Raw genomic sequence first — 17,438 nt, 5'->3', positions numbered from 1 at the left:
CATGGAGAGGGTCCAGAGGAGGGCCACTCGTATGATCAGGGGAAAGCAGGGCAGGCCCTATGAGGAGAGGCTACAGGACCTGAACCTGTTCAGCGTCCAAAAGAGAAGGCTGAGGGGGGATCTAGTGTCCTGTTACAAACTAGTCAGGGGGGATCAGCAAACACTGGGGAAGTCCCTGTTCCCCTGAGCACTGCCAGGGGTGACCAGGAATAACGGTCACGAGTCGGTAGAGGGTAGATTTAGGTTAAATATCAGGAGGCACTACTTCACGGTCAGGGCAGCTAGGATCTGGAACCAACTTCCAAGAGCAGTGGTGCTGGCTCCTACCCTGGGGGTCTTTAAGAGGAGGTTAGATGAACACCTTGCTAGGAGTGTTTGACCCCAGTAATCTTTCCTGCCATGGCAGGGGGTCAGACTACATGATCTACTCAGGTCCCTTCCAATCCTAAAAACTATGAAACTATGAAACAGTACCTTATGACCTTAAGAATGATTTGCTTATTTCACAAAACAAAATCTACCATATTCTCTAGGTCTTTTTGTTTCATCCAGAACATGGTAAGAACAGGATAAGCCTTCTTTTCAGGAAACCATGAGAACATTAATGGTGAAGGTTCAGCTCCTAAGAGTCTGAGCCTTGCTTTCCTGGTTTTTAAAAAGAAAGAAGAATGAAGGCCTCCTGATAGACTAATGTAGACAGTACTTAAGCATCCTACACTAGGTGACCTTACAGACTGCCACTGTATTCTCCCTTGTCTGAGTCATCTAACTAAGATGTTTCAAGGTAGAAAAATAGCAAACAGATAAATAAATTTTGGTGCTATCAGCTGGTTGCCAGCATCCTAGAATTGGGTAGTATCAGCACTGAATGCTCTTGTCCTGCCTTGAAGAACCTGTAAAAGTAATTGTGGTAGTGCACCATTGGTGTCTGCCACTTTAAGGGAAGGAGCAGGCAGCCACCAGGTGCCTGATGAGGGTGGCCATGATATGGTCATGGCCATGGTATGAGGATGGTTGGTGGTTCCTGGTCCTGGGCATGATCTGAAACTTTACTCTTTCAAGGAAGGGTGGCCTGGTGAGACTCCTTGTGGTGAGGGAGTCCCCAAGAAATGCCAGGCCAGTTACCTCCCTGGTGAAAGATGAGGATGAGAGCCTTAAAACCTCAGCCCCCATAGCTGGGTGGGTAAACCCGTAGTAGGGCCTGAGAAGGTGGACCCGTACAAGAGACTCTGGGCTAGCTGCTCAGGAGCCTGACTCGAGGTACCCTCAACTGGTCAATGTTGGGGCCAGGACCAGAAGTGTCAAAAGGGCCAGATTGCTCACTGCTAGGGTCACCCAGAGCCAGGGGACCTGGGGTTCCAACTGGCCTAGAGGTGAGACCAGGGCTTGTGTGGCCAAAGGTCCCATAGAGGGGGCCACTTGTGAGATGGAGAAGAGTAAAGAGAGGTTGGTAGCCCAGGACGAGGGTGGAGTAGGCTGCCTGATTAGGAGAGATCTGATTGTGGTCCAGACAAGAATGTTATGGGACCCCGTGTGGAGCTAGAATCGTTAAGAACTTATGATGCCGTCTATGAGGCATGGGTCACAGTGTAGGGGAAGTAAAGAGCCATGGATAGTGTCCCCTGGCATTAGGGCATAGAATGGGCATTTACCACCATTTTATTGTAATAGCAAAATCATAGTAGATGAGACTTGGTGGACTGCCCTACATAGACAGGTGGGTGGGCCAACTTGAGGCTTGACTACAAGCTTGCTCCCTGTCACAGTAATGGACCTCTTTACCCACTTATATGACTCGAGTCTCTTCTTTCAGACTGATCAAAAGTGGTTATTAGGAGGTATTTGGTGTGTCTTGGTGCACTGTGATCAGTGGGTCCCTCAAGGCTCTGTCTTAGGGCCTATATTATTTAACATCTTCATCAATGATGTAGACATTGGTGCCAGAAGCAGACTGGCCAAGTTTGCCAATGACACCAAACTCTGGGGTAAAGCATCCACACCTGAGGACAGGGGGGTGATCCAGGCAGATCTTGACAGGCTCATGAAATAGGCGGATGAGAACCTGATGGTGTTCAACACCAAAAAATGCAAGGTTCTCCACCTTGGGAGGAAAAACCTGCAGCATGCTTATAGGCTCAGCAGTGCTATGCTGGTTAGCACTACAAATGCAAGGGACTTGGGGGTCATGATAGACCACAAGATGAACATGAGCCTTCAGTGTGATGCTGAGGCTAATAAAGCAAGCAAAACACTGACTTGCATCCATAGATGTTTCTCAAGCAAATCCCAGGACATCATTCTCCCATTGTACTCGGCCTTGGTGAGGCAGCAGCTGGAGTACAGTTTTGGGCTCCACAATTCAAAAAGGATGTGGAGAAGCTTGAGAGGGTGCAGAGGAGAGCTACGTGCATGATCAGAGGTCAGGAAAACAGACCTTATGATGACAGGCTGAGAGCTATGGGGCTTTTCAGCCTGAAAAAGCGCAGGCTCAGGGTTGATCTGGTGGCCACTTATAAATTTATCAGGGGTGCTTATCAGGATCTGGGGGAACATCTGTTCACCAGAGCACCCCAAAGGATGACAAGATCAAATGGTCACAAACTCTTCCATGACCAATTCAGGCTGGACATAAGACAGAACTTTTTCACTGTCCGAGCCCCCAAGTTTTGGAATAGACTGCCACTGGAGGCGGTTCAAGCATCCACTTTGAACACCTTCAAGACACATTTGGATGCTTATGTTGTTGGGATCCTAGGATCCCTGCTGACTTCCTGCCCCTAGGGCAGGGAGCTGGACTTGATGATCCTCTGGGGTCCCTTCCAGCCCAATTGTCTATGAAATTGTCTGTGAAATTTTTCTTCCACATCCTTAAGCCCTCACTTGTTTGAGACTTAGACCCATTATGTTCTATGGAGGTTCAAATACTACACTCATAGAATCATACAATGATAGAGTCATAGAGAAGAACTGGAAGGAATCTCCAGAGATCATCTAGTTCAATCCCTTGCCTGAGGAAATTTTACCCTATCCAAACCACCCATAACCTAAACTCTTCATAAGACTACTGTCAACCCTACCACAACACAGACCTAGCACTCTAACCTGCTACAGATAACACAGGAGAACCACAGCAGCTAATATCTTACTTCAGTTAAATGGTGTCAATATGTACTTAAGGGATCTGTGTAGATAGCCATTCCCCCCACTACAGAGGAAGGCAAATCTGACCATGGGGTAAAATTTCTTTTTGACCCTACATATGGCAATTGGTTTGACTCTGAATGGGAGGAACGACCCTTTAGCCAGGAACCTCTGGCTTTGGTCCCAGTAAAAACATTGGCACATTCCAGTCAAAGTCTCTAGCCTTGGCTGTAACCAGCACCCAATGCCTCTGGGAAGGCTTAAAAAAACACCCTGATACATATAAAAGAAAAGCGGGGGAGAAAGCAACTAGCAAAGCTGAGAAGCATGGGAAATACTCACGATAGAACTTCACCTAGATCACCTGTGATCAGTGTCTATCCAACCTCTTGAACACCTCCAGTGTTGGAGAGTCCACAACTTCCCTAGGAAGTCTATTCCACTGCCTCATTATTCTAACAGTGAAGAAGTTTTTTCCAGATATGAAGTCTGAACTTACTTTGCTGCAGCTTCAAGCCATAGGTCTGTTTCCTCCTCTCTGCTGCAAGAGAGAAAAGGTGCTTTTCCTCTTCTTTATGGGATCCCTTCAAGTATTTGAAGAATTCTATCATGTCCCCTCTTAAGCACATTTTCTGCAAGCTCAACATGCCTAGTTCCTTCATCCTCTCCTCACACGACCTGCCTTCCAAGCCCTTTGTCATCTTTGTTGCCCACTTCTCAACCTTCTATAACTTTTCCTTTTTGTATTTGTGTTTTTGATTATTCCTCCCATCTGACTAAAACACCTTGCATTTGTCTGAATTGAACTTCATTCTGTTAACTCTAGCCCAAAGTTCCAGGATGTACAGATCCTTGTGAATTGCACTTGCATCTTCCAATGTGTTCACAATCCTGCCCAGTTTTGTATTGTTTGCACACTTGCTCAAGAAGCTTTTTATACCAGCATCCAAATTGTCAATAAATACGCTGAACAGCTTTGTCAAAAGCCCTGCTGAAGTCCAGATACACTTATCCCTGTGTACTTTCCAGAAGTCATGACAGAACTAACATCTGTCACTTCTCCAGGGGGAGAAGTGGGCACTGTGTAATGTCTTGTTTTGTAGGGCTTTTTGCTTTAAGCATGTTTTAAGTATATATACTGAAAAGGCAAAGTCAATGAAAAGCAAACTGTGATGAGGTTCTTGATAGTCTTTGTTTCTTGAGGATGTTCGTTCTACCATCTCAGGCCACCCTTTGAGAAATCTTTATCTCTTGCACTTGCCAGATTGATTCTTGTTGAGGAGAGCTCCACTGTTACAGAAGAAAGTAACTGTCCTGTCCTTTATGTTACTTTTATATTAAATCATTCAGAGAGCTGGTATGACAGCACTGACTTCAGTGCCAGTGGTACAAGTTAATCTTGTAATCTATTCTTTCTGTGCATTAATAGTAAACAGCAGTATCTTCTGGGTTTCTCAATGCCAAGATGAAATTAGCAGTATAGTAGAGGGCAGCTGTATAAAATATACCCAGGGTAACAGTGGGTATATGTATTTATGGCAACAGTTATATCCATTTTATCTGCAACTAGATGGAAAATCATGTTTCTTCTTACCAGGTTTATACCTGGCAATAGCCATAGGTGGAGCGAGAAATATGGGAGGTGAGGTAGCCTCATGGCTTGGTCTGGTCTTCATGGAGACTCCAGCCACACCTGGCCAATCTTATTTCCTTCTATGACCAGGTGACACATCACTTGGACAAAGAAGAAGAGGTTGATATCATATATTTAGATTTTAAAAAAGCCCTTGACTTGGTCTCCCATGATGTCCTCATGGTAAAATTGGGGAACTGTGTCCTCAACATCACAGTCTGGTGGCTGGGCAACTGACTACATCGTTGGACCCAGAAAGTGACAGCTGATGGAACCAAGTTAACATGGCACATGGTGACCAGTGGCATCGCCCAGGGCTCAGTACTAGGACCAGTACTCTTTAATATATTCATAAATGATCTGGATTCAGGTGTCAGAAGTGGACTGGCTAAGTTTGCAGATGACACCAAATTATGGGGAACTGCGGTCATGCTAGAGGGTAGGCTGGCAATTCAGGCCAACCTGGACAGACTCACAAGGTGGGTGGATCAAAACCTGATGATATTCAACACAGAAAAATGCAAGGTGTTCCACCCCAGGAGAAAAAAAAACACATCATACTTATAGGGTCATCAGTTCTACACTCACTAGCTCCACAACTGAAATAGACTTAGGACTCATGATTGACCACAATATGAATATGAGCTACCAATGCAGTGCCACAGCCGGCAAAGCAAATAAAACTTTGGCTTGCATCTACCAATGCATCACAAGCAAGTCTGAAGAAGTCATCCTCCCACTTTACTTAGCTTTGGTGAGGCCGCAGCTGGAGTACTGCATCTAATTCTGGGCTCCACACTTTAGAAAGGATGTAGAGAAGCTTGAGAGAGTCCAGAGACCCATGTACATGATTAGAGGTCAAGAGAACAGGCCTTATGAGGAGAGGCTGAGAGACAGGATTCCTTAGCCTAGAGAAGCTAAGGCTCAGGGTGACTTGGTGGCAACCTATAAATATATAAAGGGTGGGCATCAGGAACTGGGAGAACATCTGTTCACCAGGGCACCCCAATGGATGCTAAGGTCTAACAGTCAAAAAATGCTGGAAGACCATTTTAGCTTGAACCTAAGGAAAAACTTATTTACTGTCCAAGTCTCCAGATCTGGAATAGATTCCCTGCAGAACTGGTGCAAGCACCTACTCTGGATACCTTTTAAGAAATGCTTGGATGTTTATCTTGCTGGGGTGATCTGACCCCAGCTGATGTCTTGCCTGTTGGTCAGGAGGCTGGACCTGATGATCTAATGAGGTCCCTTGTAGCCCTAAAAATAGCACATGGGTGTGCATCTTGTCAAACTAACAAGCCCCCCCCGGACAGGTACCCTGTCCCTTGCCCCGCTCCTTGCCCTGCCCTAGCTTCACCCCTAGCCACACCTACTGGCTACCATCTTTGGTACCATTTGGGCTGCCACATTTGGAAATGGAAGTCCCACCCCTAACCCCTGAACTTTGCCACCAGAAACCTTCCCCCTTCCCCCAGAAGTTCTCCATTTTGGGGTGTTTCTGACTTTGAAACAGGAAGTCCTGCCCCATCACATGCCCTTATGACATCAGAAGGTCCTCTCCTGACCACCATGTTGGTGGCCAGCTTGGCTGTCATGTTATATCCCAGAACACCCTGTTCCCATCACATGCCCTTATGACATTAGAAGGCCCAACCCCCTGTTCACCATGCTGCTGGCCATCTTGACCACGTTATATTCCAGAACACTGTGTTCCCATTATATGGTCTGTGATGTTATAAGGCCCAATCCCTCATCAGAAGGTCTGCTCCTTGACTGGGAAACGCCTCCCCCTGGGAATGGCACTGAACCAATCAGGGCAAGTATAGGGTATGGGACCTAGGCTGAAAGTCCCTGGCCTGCCTCTTTTCTAAAGACTGTTGGGAAACCCTTTAAAACAGCCTATGTGTTTTCTGAGACCACACCAACGCAGGCAGAGGCAAATATGTATTCGTACACTCTGCAAGCCTCAGACACTGTTCAGATCTCTCTCAGCAGCACTATGGATGAAATCCAGGTGGTTGAGACAGATTCCCGGACTCCCAAAACAGATCCAGGGACTGCAGCAGACCCTCAACAGAGTCACAGGCAGAGAGCATGGAAGTGGCAGACAAGCTAAAGCCCAAGGGATCTGCTGAGGTAACTAGTCTAGATTTTTTTTTTTTGTGGATGAAATGACTTTCTACGGTAACAGGATGGGTCTGTGTTAACTATATAATTTCTGTGCAGGTAGATGATGCCTTTATAGAGAGCTTTCAAAACCTACATATCAGTGGACATGTGAGAATAAAGTTCTTTTGCATAAATTGGTTTTGTTCATGTCTAAAAGAAAGGAGTTCAAGACAAGGCTGAAGATGGATGTATCAATTTAGTCTGAGTCCCCAGAGCCCATGTATGAACCTATGGAGGTTATGGAGCAGGGGTATGAACCTATGGAGGTTACGGAGAAGAGTTATGAACCTATGGACATTGCAGAGCTCCCCTCCTATTTGAAGAAGGATTTTCTGTGTGTCTAAAAGAGAGAAGTTCAAGACATGTCTGAATAACCCTGTATGTGCTGCTGTCTGTGAAGTGTCTCACGTAGATACATCCAGTGATGATCAAATTAGAATTTCCACATATGCAGGATAAAAAACAACTCCTTTTAGTGTCAAAGAAACTTTTTTTTCAGTGTATTTTAACATGTGAATCACACAGTTCTTTTGGGGGAAAACCAAATCCCTAGAAGATGATAAGTTGAGTTCAGTTTATTATAAATTTAGAGCAACAGAAAACAGAGGAATGAAATGGACCACACAGGTCATTTAATCGTATCTATAAATTACCAAATTTTGTTTTAAAACTATAGTTCCTTACCCCACTACTCTGATTAGAAGGTATGTCCAGAACCTTGTTCCTCTAGTGTTTAGAAACCTTTAATTTCAAAAATATTTTATTCATAGCCAGTTTATACCCATTTGTTCTTGTTCTAGCATCCTCCTTTAGTGTAAATCCTCCTCTCCCTTGAGTTTATACTGCGATATATTTACAGGAGTCCATCATATTCTTTTGCGGGCTTTATTTTGCTAAGCTAAGCAGGCCAAACTCTTGTTTCTTAAATAAACCTCAAATATTTCTTGCTGTTTTAGGGGTTAGAAGAGACATCTTAGTCCCCAGTCCAGTCAGTTACTCTGATACCCTTTTGTCAGTAGAACAGTTCTGTATTGTCACAAACACTTAAAATATAATATTTATAGTTCCTGAAGCACTGACTACAGTACCACTTGGGGCTATTTTGATGTTTTAGAAAGTTTCCGAAAAGCTCCAGTTAAATTATTCTCTAGAACAATGATTCTCAAGCAGAATGCCTTAGCTATTGGAGGTACCTTGAGATATTTCAAGGATGCCACACAATGTTAGCAATGGTAGGTGGACAAGCATGATTCATAATATAAACTGCAGGATTTCATATAAGAATTTAGCATTAAAAACATTTTGATCTCTTGTGATCTGCCTGAGTATTTTGCAATAGAAAAAAAGCTCCATTATGTTCTGTAGTAAAAAAATGAATGAAAGCTAAAAGCTGGCATTTTTGAGGGGTGCTTCAAATATCACAAGGGATGCCTCAAGTCTAACAAAGTTGAGAACCACTGCTCTAGAATCCTTAACTGAAACTGAAACCAGTATATAAGTCCCAATCTCCCTGTTCTTAACCGTTTGAAGGTTTGCCTCTTATCATTACTCTTTCTCTGCACCATCTACATGAACATGCAGGAGGTGCAAGTTAGCAATATTCCTCTTAGATTCATAATCTGAATATATTCTATTTCCATGCAAAAATAGAAAAAAGTTGGATGCTCTATAATTCTAAAAGAAAGCTATTCAAAATCGAAGGCACTATATATTGTCATGGACTATAAATGTGCTTGCTGGCTGTGTACAGTACTTTATCTGACCTTGCTCATTCAAAGATACACTTGTTACAGAATGTCAGTCACTAATGAGGCCTAAAGTAATTGAGCCTGATTGAACTGGCAAGATGCTGCCTAATTATAATGATAAATGGAATTGGCTGATCAACTATGGAGGGTGAATGGCATGGAGGGCATTAAAACAAGGTCATTCTGTCAGGGAGAACCACTTTTTATGACTTTCTACTCTTCACACTGTGTATTCTAAACACAGTTTGTTCATCCTGCCTTGTAACCATAAACACGATGTATGGGACTTTCTCTTCATTTTGACAGGGACTCACGCATTTTCAGTTCTGGGCAAAAATCACCAAATTTCATCTCGGTCCATCTTACCTATAATTGAGGATGCATGTAGAAAATGCTATAACACATCTGAATGTGAGGACTGACAGGCTTGTCTAGGTTTATAATGAATACAGTGGCATAATCTTCCTTCTATCACCCCAAAACAGGGAGAATCATGTGTGCTAGCACCTGCTAGATACGGTCATATTTTACATTCAGCACTATGTTTATCATTTATCATATTATCTTTATCACTATAAGCTATTTTTTTTAGTATTTATTAAATCTGTGAGCTACACTATTCCTTCTTGTGAAAGTTAAAGACTACACTGCAACTTTTAGGTAGCCCCATGAATGGAAAAGTGGTGTACCACTATGCCTGTGTGAATAGGGAATGATTCAATTTGTGTTCAGATTTCACCAGTTTGGATGCCAGTGATTTGATTTGGAGCTCTGAATAAATTTTCTGCTTCAATTCAGCTGAATCAGCTCCGAAGCTTTGGAGCCAATTCGGAGCCAATTCGAAGAGTTGGCCATAGAGTATAATGGAGAATCAATGAAAGATCTATAACTTTGTTGTTTTTTGTCTGATTCAAATGAAACATGCAGGGATGGTGGCCTCTTCTGAGAGCATAAATCCTGCCAAGTGTCAAGAAGATAGGTGCAGGGGAAACTGTACCTCAAAGTCCTGAAAGCAAAACTCATATTACATGTTACATGTGTGTGTGTACTAAAATGACGGCTGCCGCTCCAGAGGCGGTGGAGAGCCCGGGAAGAAAGAAACGGTTAGGGCCAGCCAGGGACGGCGAGGGAACTCTAGGATGGACAACCTCGAGCTGGCGTGCCAGAGGGAGCAGCGACCCCTAAGAGAAGCTCGATGACTGGGACGTCGGTGGATCATCCCTGGAACGGTGGATCGGGTGAGCTGCTAGAGATCGGGATGACCTGGGAGGATTCTGAGGATCCTGAAGTCAGTGCTGGGACAGTGGGTGTGAGCCACGCCGAAGAGGGGAGAAGGATCATGGATCACCTGGCTGGAGGGAGATCGGGACAGGATCACCGCCAAGACCAGCAGATGCCTGTTAAAGAGATAGGAGCGGGGCAGCCAGAGAGCAGCTAAGGGGAATCCCTTGCCCACCCCATCTGGGCTAGGAGGGATCTGGTGGAGGGTCAGCGTGACAGTCAGAATATCTGTGACTCCTAGTGTAGAGGGTCTCACCAGGTGAAGGGCTTGTGGCGCGGGGTATACAGACGATGTGACTGAGGCACCGGTGTAGGTTAAGGTGAAGGGGCTTACATTGAGGTGGGGAATCTCCAAAAGGTGAGATCAAGAAGGAAGGATGTGTGGGAAGCCTGCAGAAGCAGCACAGAGCAGGCACGGGAAAACGGATCCCACAGGTGGCGTGAGGCCAGGGTGTAGGGGTGGAGGAGCCCCGTGTGCAACTGGTGGGCCAAGCCCAGGCCACTGAGGGACCTGTGAACTAGCCCCACCCACTGGGGAAACAGCTAGTCATGGCAGGCGAGATCAGAGTTGGCAACGGGGATGAACAAACACCCACGGTGACAACCAGGTCCGGACAGGGAGCAGCCAATGACCAGGAGGGCAGTGCTCCCAGGAACGACACAAGAAGGCCTGTCAGTGACAGCGTGGTGCATTGGCCAGGAATCCAAAGAAGAACACCAGTTCGGGATGCAACCAGCCGAAATGGGTCTGGCTGACCTGTTAGCTCAGAATTTGCAGGCTCTAACACAGGTTGTGGGGTCCCAACAGAGGCTGTTGGCGCAACATAACACGCCAGCACTGGGGATACCAAAGATGACAGCTGATGGTGACCCTGAGGCATATATTGAGGCTTTCGAGCGCCAGGCTATTGTGATGGGTCTCGATAACAGGTATTGGGCCAGCCAACTTGGGACCTTGGTGGTGGGCAAGGTCCAATCAGCCTATCGAACTCTCACTAGGGATGAGGCCCAAGACTATGGGGCAGTGAAGACAGCCATTCTGTACCACCTTGAGCTTGATCCAGAACAATATTGGAGGCTCTTCAGAGCCAAGAAAGGGCCCGACGAAAGACGACCCAGAGTGCTGCTACAAGGACTTAGGGATCTCTTTGGTAAATGGATCAAGCTGGCCACATGCACAATGGCGGCCCTGGTGGATAAAATTATATTAGAGCAATTCATCAATGATGTAGAGGAGAGGACCCAGCGCTGGGTGCGGCAACACGCTCTGGGAACATGCGAGGAAGCATTGAAGTTAGCCAAGTTTTTCATGGAAGCGGAATGGCATTACCCCAGGGAGAAGCAGGGCCCCACAGTTATGACGCCAGCACCGCGGGAAGTGGAAAGATGTAGACCCGGCTATCGATCCCCAGGCAGGGACATGGTGTGTTACCACTGTGTAGAGTGGGGCACTTTGCCCAGGAGTGCCCTGGCCGGGCGACAGAGAGAAGACGGACACCAGATAGCTCGAGGAGCTTGAGGGACTTCCCCGGGGAGCAGACCACCGGGGAGCCGATGGACTGCAGTTTTGGGACAGGGGAAGGTAACCCTGTCCGGGAGCGGCCGGTGGTGCGCGCATGGGTTGAGGATCGCTTGGTCCAAGCCATGTTAGATTCTGGATGTGCGCAGTCCTTAATAAGGGCGGACCTGCTGTCCGATATTCCTGCCAGCCTGATGGAACCCGAACAGGTGTCGTGCCTTCATGGCGAGATGCAGACCCTTTGGCAGGTTAGAATACACCTTAAGGTTATGGATTACCAAGGGGAGTGGGTGGTAGGCCTGGCCCCTCACTTAGCCTGTGAGATGTTACTAGGGTGGGATTGGGCCCCGCTGTATGAGGTTTTAGATAGAGTACATGACGCTGAGGTCGCACGTAAGGCAATGACACAGAGGGAGGGTTGGTTTGGTGACACTGAAGGAGGAGAGGACAACAACAGGGAAAGGGACACAGAGGAGGTCGATTGGAGAGACGTTGCCAGTGTGCCCCAATTCCAACAAGCTCAAGAAGAGGACCCAGAGCTACAGGACTGGTGGACCCAGGTCACGGACACAACCCAGCCTCCAGGTCAACCTTCCAACTCAGGGTGTCGCTTTGAGGTAAGGAACCATCTCTTATATTGGGTGACACCTGAGGGAGGGGAGGGGGGAAGCCCAGTTCAGTTGGCGGTACCCCAATGTTTTCGTAAGGCGGTGTGGCAATTGACCCATGCTACACCCATGGGGGGCCACATGGGGAGGGATTGCACAATAAAGCAAATAGCCCAATGGTTCTACTGGCCGAGGTTGGGAGACGATATAGCTCGCTGCTGTGCCAAGTGTCTGATTTGTCAAAAAACCAGAGAAGACCAACCACTGTGAGTACCCATGAGGCCGATGCCAATTATTGATCTCCTGTTCTCCTGCATAGCCATGGATGTCATGGGGCTCCTGCCGCGCAGCAGTAACGAGTACCAGTATATTCTGGTGTTGGTTGACTATGCCACCTGATACCCTGATGCGGTCCCTCTCCGGTCGGTAACGGCACCCCGAATTGCTGAAGAGTTGGTAAAATGGATATCTAGAATGGGAGTTCCACAGGAAATATTGACGGATCAGGGCCAGAACTTTGTCAGGGGTCCTGCGAGTGGTCTGCCAGACGCTGAGGATTAAACAACTGAGGACATCGGTCTACCACCCACAAACTAATGGGTTAGTGGAACGGCTGAATGGAACCTTGAAGAGAATGTTGTGGCGGTGTATGCAAGGCGACCCCCAACATTGGGACCTATTGCTCCCGCTGGTCCTGTTCGTGTTGAGGGATGCCCCATCAGAATCTCTGGGGTATTCCTCTTACGAGCTGGTACTGGGTCATCAACCAAGAGGATTGCTGCAAATTCTCAGGGAGGATTGGGAGCAGGGCCCTGGGGCCATCTCCAGCCCACTGAAATACCAGCAGGACTTTCGGCGCCATGTTCAACAGGCTTGGGAGTTAGCAATGGGTAACTTAGAACAGGCTCAACAAACCCAGAAAGACCAATCTGACCTTCGAATGAAAGAAAGGGGGTTTCAACCAAGGCAGAAGGTATTGGTTTTGTTACCCTCCTCATCGAGTAAAATGTTGATGCAATGGCAGGGGCCATTTGAAATTGTGCGGTAGGTCGGTCCGGTAGACTATGAGGTGTACTGACTGGGGCACGTGAAGATGAAGCAAGTCTATCATATCAACCTACTATGCGAATGGAGGCAACCTGAAGGATGGGCGGCATTCACAGAGGAGATGGTTGAGAATCCTGAGCCACGGACTGAGGCAAGGGAGGTAGACAGGATGGAGCCCTGGCGGGCTATTAAGGTGAGCAACGAGCTTACCCTGCTCCAGAAGCAGGAAGTGACCAACTTACTAAAAGAATTCCAGAGAGTCTTTTCTGAGGATCCAGGTGGGTCAAGGACACCTTTCATGCAATTCAGATGCCGCCAGGAGTAGTAGTCAGAGATCGCTGGTGACCTATACTGCATCACCTTAATGAGGAGGTACATAGGGAGGTAGAAAAGATGCAAACCCTAGGCGTCATTACAACTTCACGGAGCCCATGGTGAAGCTCTCTGGTACCGATCCGGAAACCCGATGGGACCTTAAGACTCTGCGTGGATTATTGGAAGGTGAATGAGGTGGCCATGTTTGATGCTTTCCCCATGCCCAGAGTGATGGAACTAGTAGAACGAATCAGGGCAGCTCGATATATATCCACTCTGGACCTTGCCAAGGAATATTGGCAAATCCCAGTAAGACCTGAAGACTGCCAAAAGACCGCCTTTGGAACACCCTGGGGGCTATATGAATTTGTTAAAATGCCATTCGGATTGCATGGGGCTGCAACGACATTTCAACAGTTGATGGATCGGCTTCTGGCACCCCACCCTGAGTATGCCATGGCATACATAGATGATATAGTCGTGTTCACCTTGTCATGGGATCAGCACCTCCAGGCTCTCTGAAGGGTGCTATCCGAGCTAAAGAAGGATGGTTTAACTATGATGCCACAGAAATGTGCTGTAGCGCACAAATATACCAAGAACTTAGGGTTTCTGGTAGGTCAAGGGACCATAAGGCCGTTAGAAGATAAGGTCCAGGCCATTTGGTCATTCCAAGCCCCAAGAACAACCAAGCAGTTGTGATCCTTCCTCGGCTTGGTGAATTATTATCGCCGATTTGTACCCTGGTTCTCCAAACTAGCAGCACCTCTCTCGGAAGCCTTAAAGGGGTCACGACAAAAAGGGCTTCAATGGAATAGGGTTATGTTATGCAGCTTCCAAGCATTAAAAGGGGCCTTGTGTGACAACATGCTAATACACACCCCTGACTTTGAAAAACCATTTTCATTACAGACAGATGCTTTGTCGGTGGCACTGGGAGCCGTCAACGCAGTGGGATGCCGGAGTGAACCGACCCGTAGCTTACGCCAGCCGAAAGCTATTACATGCCGAAACCAGGTATGTGACCATCGAACGGGAGTGCCTAGCAATCCGATGGGCGGTGGAGCACTTCCGCTATTACTTACTGGGGCAAGAATTCACACTCATCATGGACTACACCCCATTGAAATGGCTTAGTACAGCCAAGATGGATGACGCTCGTATAATGCGATGGGCTTTGGCACTGCAACCCTTCAAATTCAATATCGAATACTGTCCAGGGAAAGATAACGTAACCACTGATTTTCTCTCTAGATGCAGTGGTAATGCAAGTCTTGAAGGGGACCACCGAAGCACACAAGTTCCTCAATGAGGAGCAGGTACTGACAAAACATGATCCCGGGAACTGCCACAAGGCAGCTGGTGATGGGGGGTTATGTCCCGGGGCCTGAGGTAACAGGAGACACTTACCTGCAGCCCAGGACAGGAGAGACGCCGAGCCGGGGAGAGAACCCGTGTGGGTCGTTAGTCGCATCTTGGTACAGCTGCAGCCAGCAGCTGACGGCAGTGCCGGATGCCGGCTGGGGGATTTAAAAATGGTGTCCACCGCTCCAGAGGCGGCGGAGAGCCCAGGAAGAAAGAAACGGTTAGGGCCAGCAATGGCGAGGGAACTCTGGGACAGACAACCTCGAGCTGGCATGCCAGAGGGAGCAGCGACCCCTAAGAGAAGCTCGACGACCGGGATGTTGGAGGATCATCCCTGGAAAGGTGGATCAGGTGAGCTGCTAGAGATCAGGATGACCCGGGAGGATTCTGAGGATCCTGAAGTCAGTGCCGGGACGGTGGGTGTGAGCCACGCCGAAGAGGGGTGAAGAATTGTGGATCACCTGGCTGGAGGAAGATCGGGGCAGGATCGCTGCCAAGACCAGCAGATGCCTGTTAAAGAGATAGGAGTGGGGCAGCCAGAGAGCAGCTAAGGGGAATCCCTTGCCCACCCCATCCGGGCTAGGAGGAATCTGGTGGAGGGTCAGCGTGACAGTCAGAATATCTGTGACTCCTAGTGTAGAGGGTCTCACCAGGTGAAGGGCTTGTGGCGCGGGGTATACAGACGATGTGACTGAGGCACCGGTGTAGGTTAAGGTTAAGGGGCTTACATTGAGGTGGGGAATCTCCAGAAGGTGGGATCAAGAAGGAAGGACGTGTAGGAAGCCTGCAGAAGCAGCACAGAGCAGGCACGGGAAAGCGGATCCCACAGGTGGCGTGAGGCCGGGGTGTAGGGGTGGAGGAGCCCCGTGTGCAACTGGTGGGCCAAGCCCGAGCCACCGAGGCACCTGTGAACTAGCCCTACCCACTGGGGAAACAGCAAGTCGTGGCAGACGAGATCGGGGTTGGCGACAGGGAAGAACCAACACCCACAGTGACAACCAGGTCCGGACGGGCAGTAGCCAACGACCAGGAGGGCATTGCTCCCAGGAACGACACAAGAAGGTCCATCGGTGACAGTGCCCCAGTGAGGGCTTCTCCTCCCCTACAACCTTAGTCCATTCCACCACTGTAAATGATGGCAGGTCAAAATAACTTAGCTGGCTCAACACAAGGAGCATCAGTAGCAGCATAAAAGGTACCCAAATGGAACTGTCACAGAGCCTTTCTTTTTTATAAAGGAATTGATAGCAAGAAGTAAAAATGTTATGTTGCATTGGATATATAATGTTACTCATGGGGTGTGATGATGGCTTATCGTGTGTTTTTAAGTCCATATTTTTATTATGAAAAAAAGGAATGCTTAAAAAATATATCTTAGGAAGCTTTTGGGTTGAAAAACCCTTTGTCAGGCTGAGGAAGTACCTGCAATTGGTATGTCTCCTGGTCTTGGATGGAAGGAATAGTAAAGCCAGCGGCTGGCCTGACACACAATGCAGGCAAAAAAGCCAGTCAGTAAAAATGGAAATGGAGGTATCGGGGGAAGGGACAGGTTGGGGTAGGGGGTGTGGGGGAAAGGGAGATGTAGCAGTGCAGGTAAAAGTGAAGAGGGAGTCAGATGTGCGGCAGGTTGCAGCGTTTCAGAATTTCCATGTCTAATCTATATTGAGTTTCTGTACCTGCTGCCTAGGAGACTAATGAAGCGCAGTTCATAGGCCCAGCTCTAAGAAGTGGTGGGTACATTCAAACAAGCACCTAACCTCCTCACCAAAACTGAAGCCAACTTCCTACAGCTCAAAACACAAAACCTGACAACTATCTCCAGTATCCCCACAAAATGCACACCAGAATCTATCAAAGACAACAAAACCCAACTACCTGTGGGGGTACATGCCTCACCAGAAAAACACTCTGCCTCCAGTCTCTCAGGCCTGATCCTGGGAGAGAACAAATTACAATACAAACTATTTTTCACAGCTGGGCCTCTGAACTTCATTTCATTAGCTTCCGAGGTACAGAAACTCATGGAATCTAGATTAGACAGTGGAATTCTGACACAATTCAGATGACAAAGCCAACATGTTTAATGATCTCTTTGCCTCCATCTTCCTAAGCAGGGACCGGAACAGCCACCCCGCCCCCGCTGGACCCCTCTCAGGCTCCAAGGGAGGCACACCTAGGCCAAGGGTTAGTGAGGAACTAGTTAGGGAGCTTCTGGAGGGACTGGACATATTCAAGTCAGCTGGTCTGGATGATCTCCACCCTAGAGTACTAAAGGAATTGGCTGAGGTCATTGCAGGACCCCTGGCACGGCTTTACTCATGGTGCTCTGGTGTGGTGCCAGAGGATTGGAAAAGGGCCAACGTGGTTCTCATCTTCAAAAAGTGTAAGAAGGAGGACCCAGGAAACTATAGGCCAGTTAGTCCTACCTCGATCCTAGGTAAGCTGTTCGAGAAAATTATTCTGGCACACTCCACGAGGAGCCAGCAGGGGATTTCATGCTTAGGGACAACCAACACAGGTTCATCAGTGGCAGGTCCTGTCAGACCAACCTGGTGGCCTTCTATAATCAGATCACCAAATCATTAGATGCAGGGGTAGCAGTGGACATA

This window comes from Crocodylus porosus, unplaced genomic scaffold, assembly GCF_001723895.1.
Source record: "Crocodylus porosus isolate Cpor-Errol unplaced genomic scaffold, CroPor_comp1, whole genome shotgun sequence".
NCBI classification, from domain to species: domain Eukaryota; kingdom Metazoa; phylum Chordata; order Crocodylia; family Crocodylidae; genus Crocodylus; species Crocodylus porosus.
Note: the sequence above shows the minus strand (reverse complement) of the source record.